A 6,000-nucleotide genomic window follows, 5' to 3' on the forward strand; every position below is an offset into this window, starting at 1 on the left:
GGGGGTCCAAGTATCTTATTATGGTCCTTAGTTCATCCGTGAAGGATTCAAAGCTATCAGAGTGTTCATCTGAATTTAATCAGAAATTAGAGTTTCATGGCTACCTGCAACAGGAAATGTTTGGTTATAAGTAGAGGAGCTCATCCGTGTCATGATTAGAGAGGAATCTTGGCCTAGGAAGATTCACAATAATCTCAGAAAGATCCATTGGCAATCAGTGCAATCAGTTCCTGATCATTTTGCCCTAAAACTAGGGTTTGGTATAAAATCAGTTTATTTCTGATTCCTTGGGTGAAACTCTTTTCCATGACCCTCCATATGTCCACAAGGGTCTACATACAAAAAATCAACTCTTTATTTAAGCCAGAAGTGCTTCAATTGATCAATGGAATCGGGAATCGGACAGTTTCGGAAAAGTCAACTGTGGGGCCAGAAAAGTCAACTCCTGACATTTTGAGAGTGGAATCTCAAAATCCATGCCTAGGGGATCCTACATGTGAAATTTGATCAAGGTTAGATCATGGATTCATCATTTAATCAGGAATTGGAAAAGTTACTTAATTTGGAAATGGTTGACTTTCCATTTAGGGCAAGTTTTCATGATCGTTGCACTCAATTTAAGCCCATTTTGCATCAAGATAAAAGCTCCATTTGAAATTTTCTCCAACATGAAAGTTGTTCCTATTGTTCTAAGCTTTCTAGAGATATAAAGTTTTCTCCATTTGGATTATAATTGAGAAAGTTATGCTTAGTCAAAGTGAGACATTTTTTTAGGACACTTAGAAAAATTTCTAAGTCCAAAATCTTCAAAATTTGTCAAGACTTCTTGGCCAGTTTTCTTGCACTTCAAGGCATTATTTGAAAATACTTTCTTCATAACAATTGTACCTTGCCATGTCCTATTTCACATCCTTTTAGAATAATCTCATTTGGATCCATGGTTTGAGAGATACATTCATTTAAAGTGGGCACCATGACTTGACTTTCTAGGCAGATTTTGGGCCTGGCTGGCCCAATTAGATTTTCTAAGCATGCTGCACAAACCAGTCACGTTTTTTTTACCTCTTTTGGCCATGCATTGGACATACATTCACTTAAGTTTGGCCCAAAATAACAACATTTTACACATCACTTCACACTTTTATTCTTATGGATAAATCACTTATCAAAAAGCCCATGAGAACACCTAATCCACCCTATTTAAGAAGCTGAAACTCTAACCCTAAAGGAGCATTGGAATTTCGTGGCAAGGAGGTAAAGCTTCATCACATATCAGATTCCATTCCACTTCTATTTTCCATTAGGTAATCATCTCTTCCATGGCCATGTTTTGATATATCTACGCTTGCTTACCATGTTCATCACCATTAATCCTTCCGTTTTCATATTTCTTTTTCGTATTTAAAATATTTTCTTCGTCCATAAAATTACCCAAAAATATTTTTCACTTTTCTTAACGTTTTATTTAATTTTATATCATTTTTATTTTCGTATTTTTTTAATATTAATATTTTATTTTAATTATTTATTCTAAATGGTCCATTTTAACACACTTTTTTTATTGATTTTATTTTTATGACTTAAAATTATTGTTAGCATTTAATTTTTGGGATGAAGGTTTATCACTGTCTCATACAACCTGACCTTTTATTGGAATTTTATTTCACATTTTCAATTTATTTTGGATTTATTTTTGACCTAGTTTGGTTGGTTGACTTTTAATTTGACTTCTGTTTTATTTTAATTAATTCGCGTACCAATTTTCATTATTTTTAAAATAATTTTGGGGGATGATGATGTCCTGACCCCACCTTATTTAGTTTAATTTTTCATAATTTCCTTGATTAATTTACTATTTATTCTTGATTTATTTCTAACCTAGTCTTATTAATTGACTTTTGGTTTGACCTATGTTTTGTTTTAATTAATTCACGTGCCGATTTTCATTATTTTTAAAATATTTTTGGGGGATGATGATGTCTTGACCCCAACTTATTTAGTTTAATTTTTAATAATTTTCTTGATTAATTTGCTATTTATTTCTTATTTTTTAAGTTGACTTGAATTTTTAGTTGACTTCTTTATGATCGATGTTTGCCTTAGGGATTGCTTATGGAAATTGAAGAGATCTTTTGATCCTCCCTTGTTCATCTCATATGTCATGTATTAGAGGCCTTTTACCTTGATTTTATTTGGTCCTTACCTCATTTCCTGATTCAATTATTCAGTGGACCCTTCGTGTGCATATTTTCATCTGTTTGATTCATCTGTTATCTTTTATACTTGTTTCTCTCATTCATGCTTTCTATTGCTTGATTATTTAACATGTTCATACTCCCATGCATTGTTTAAATTCTCCATCATTTGATTCTTTGGTTTGATTATATATTGTTTATTTATCCGATCTGATTGATAACTGTTGCCTACTTGTATGATGTATGAGGCATATATTCTTATTGTTTGTCGGCCATGAACAATCCCCATTCATAACAAATGTACCCCTCTCCCATAAAGTGTATAATATTTATTTCTTTATTTCTTTAGTCACCTGTTGATACAAGAATTAAAACGAACATCCAATAACCATTTTAAAATAAGATCAAAAGCTCGACCCAACGTCGAGTAATTATTTTCAAAACATAACAGAACCAGCACGTATTCATCCATCCTCTTGTAAGTCGATTGCCTCAGGCATTTTCATCTACCTGTAAGTCGATTGCCTCTGGCATCACCATCTACCCTTATTCATAACTCCTCTCCGCGCTCCATCTGTCGACTCTTGTTCCGTTTAGGTAGCACCCATTAGGTAGAACCCTTTGTATGATAACATAAGTAGAATTCCCTTATTCTTTGCATGCTAACATTAGGTAAATGTTCCCCTTTGTAAATCCTAACACATAGGTCCGTATTGCATGATAACTCTAGAGCAGAGCTTCCCCACTTTTAGACCTTCCGTGCGTCTCCGATCTTGTGGCATGTTAGTCTGTTCTATTGCAAAGAGGTAACTACCTAAGACTCGATTCAGCGAGCTGCGACACCTACTGCTAAGACGTTGAACACACTGCCTACCCTCCTTTGACACAGTTGGTGACCTCTTTTGTAAGTCCATGTTCAGATGGCAATCCTTAACCCCTAGTTAGCCGAACTACGTTTTGCTCTGATTCTCATTCCAGATGACATACGTAGGCATAAGACGCGACGTCTTACCGAGCACACTTCTCTTTAACCCATAGGTAGCCGAGCTAAGAAGACTCTGATTCTCATACTCAGATGAGATACGTAGGTAGTGGATGTGACATCCTTGCGAGTCATTTTCTTTTAACCTTCCTTTTAGTAAATAGTACTTTAGATTTACCTACACCCTTTAGACTAGAACAACACTTATGAAAAGGGCTCCTTAGGAGTACCTATGATGTTTTAGATGCTTAAAACCTTCCCATTGCATAACCATCCCCCTTACCCAGATCTCTGACATTTTTACTAGTTTTTGATTCGATAAAACTTTTAGGTTTTTGTTCGCTTTCTAACCATTCCTTTGGATAAATAGAAGTGCGGTGGCGACTCGACTTGTATGGTTTACCTTGGATTTAGTCAATATATCTAATGGTAACGAATACCCCGCTACAGAAAATGGCGACTCTGCTGGGGAATATCATTTGCCTAGTGGGTTTTGCCTACTTTTCATATTTGTTGTATTGTATGGTATATTGCTTTGTGACATATTTTTGTGCAATTTGGGATTACTGTATTGTATGTAATGATTGAATTGTTTGAATATTAATTCCTTGTATGCTTGGTGATCTTCGTGAGATGAGTTCTATACCCGAACTCGAGTGCACTTAGGATAGGAGAATGGCATAGTCTTGTTGACTTGTGTGGAGTTATTCCTTAGAAAGTTGACTTGCAAGCCCATTCACTTGGTGGAGGTTATGTTGGGATCAATAATGTCACACGAGTAGTCGTGGTTAGGCATTACTCTTTCCAATATATGCCTTAGAAGCCAAGGACCTTAGTTTACCACGCCCATCTTGGCCTATTTTTAGGACGTAGTGCGAAGATCGTTCAAGTGTAAGATTTGATACGATTGTTACGCGATACTACACTCATAAGAGTATCTCTTGAGAATATTTTTGGAATACGAGTAATCGTTTATCCGATAATATCCGAAAGATGGGATGATGACTATGGGAACCTCTTGTAGAACATGATTGTCAGGTTTAACCATAGTACACTCCCTTTGGGTGGTTCTTAACCAAGACTCCATGCTCGCGACTCGCAACAAACCCTTGATTCGTGGTTGATCCGTTCTTGTGTATCCTTAATATCAATGGAACTTGGGTGTTGATAAGGTGTAAACCATAATCCACCAAAATGGATGATTGATATTAAGGATGACTTGATCCATCCCATGACCTTTGTGTGGTGTGATTTGCTTGATCCTTGAGTGTGATTGTTGCATCCATGCATTCATGCATCCATACACATCCATATCATCAACAATGAGAAAATTTTCAAGGAACTTAAGAGGTCTATTTGCAAATTTTCAGACATGGATAAGCAAAGAAGGAATACGAAGAAGTACGGTTTCAGACAACCCGACTTGAAAGAGTTAAGGAGTTTGACATCCTATGTATTAGATCCCTTGGAATTCAAGGCTCGTCATGGGAAGCTTCTGTCTATTCTGGCTACTCAAGTGGATGAAGGTCTAATGAGTGTGTTGGTGCAGTTCTATGATCCCTTGTACCACTGCTTCACTTTTCTGGATTTCCAGCTTTTGCCCACGCTTGAGGAGTATGCCTATCTTGTGGGCATACCTATCCTAGACCAGTTGTCGTTCAGTGGCTTGGAGAGAGTTCCTTCTTCTCAAGAGATTGCTAATCTGTTGCGTATAGATGAATCTATTATTGGTGCTCATATGACTACCAAAGGTGGAATTCAAGGTCTCCCGTCTGATTTCCTCATTGATCAAGCTACTATGTTTGGGAAGGCCATGAGTGAGGACGCCTTTGAGGCCATATTTGTACTTCTCATCTATGGGCTAGTGTTATTCCCCAACATCGACAAGTTTGTGGATGTGAACGCCATTAGGATTTTCTCTACTCTTAATCCCGTTCCTACTCTGTTGGGTGACACTTATTTCTCTTTGCATATGAGGAATGCAAAGGGCGGTGGTACCATTGTGTGTTGTTTGCCTCTGTTTTACAAGTGGTTTATTTCGCACTTGCCTCAGATGCTCGCCTTCAAGGAGAACAAAGGATGTCTACGGTGGTCCACGAGACTTATGTCGCTCACTAATGATGATATCTTTTGGTACAACCGTGTATATGTTGGTGTGCAGATTATCGACTCTTGTGGTGAATTCTCCAATGTACCTCTTCTTGGTACATGCGGTGGAATTAACTATAACCCTATTTTGGCACGTCGTCAGCTTGGGTTCCCCCTAAAGGATAAACCCAATAACATTCTGTTAGAGGGTGTGTTCTTTCAAGAGGGTAAAGATCCCCAAGGCTTGAAGGGCAGGATGGTCCGCGCTTGGCGTAAGATCCATAAGAATGGAAGGAAGGAGCTAGGACCGAAGAACTGTATCGCTTTGGAATCCTATACCAAAGTCACAACTATTTGAGACCGTGCAATAGAATTTTGGTGTTAATGCATGTTAGAGACATAGTATAATAGACTATGCTCATGAAACCTACCACACACAAAAAGAATATGCAAAAAGGTGTGGCCTAATCTCATCCATACTTATGTCAATTTTTCAATCAACTAGCATTAGGACTTTGAGATGTCATAGGCCAAATGGAATGAATGAATGTAGAAAGGGAATAAGATGAAGTGGGATGGGAATGGATGAAATCACAAATTGGTCAAAGGAGGACTTTTACCAAATTAATATCATTCATTCATTTTGGGAGATGGAATGTACATTCCATTAATCCCCTAAATCCAATGATATTAATTTGACAAAGTCAAATCAACCTTGACCAAGGCCCAACAACA

The sequence above is a fragment of the Lathyrus oleraceus genome, chromosome 3 (genome assembly GCF_024323335.1).
Source record: "Lathyrus oleraceus cultivar Zhongwan6 chromosome 3, CAAS_Psat_ZW6_1.0, whole genome shotgun sequence".
NCBI classification, from domain to species: Eukaryota; Viridiplantae; Streptophyta; class Magnoliopsida; order Fabales; family Fabaceae; genus Lathyrus; species Lathyrus oleraceus.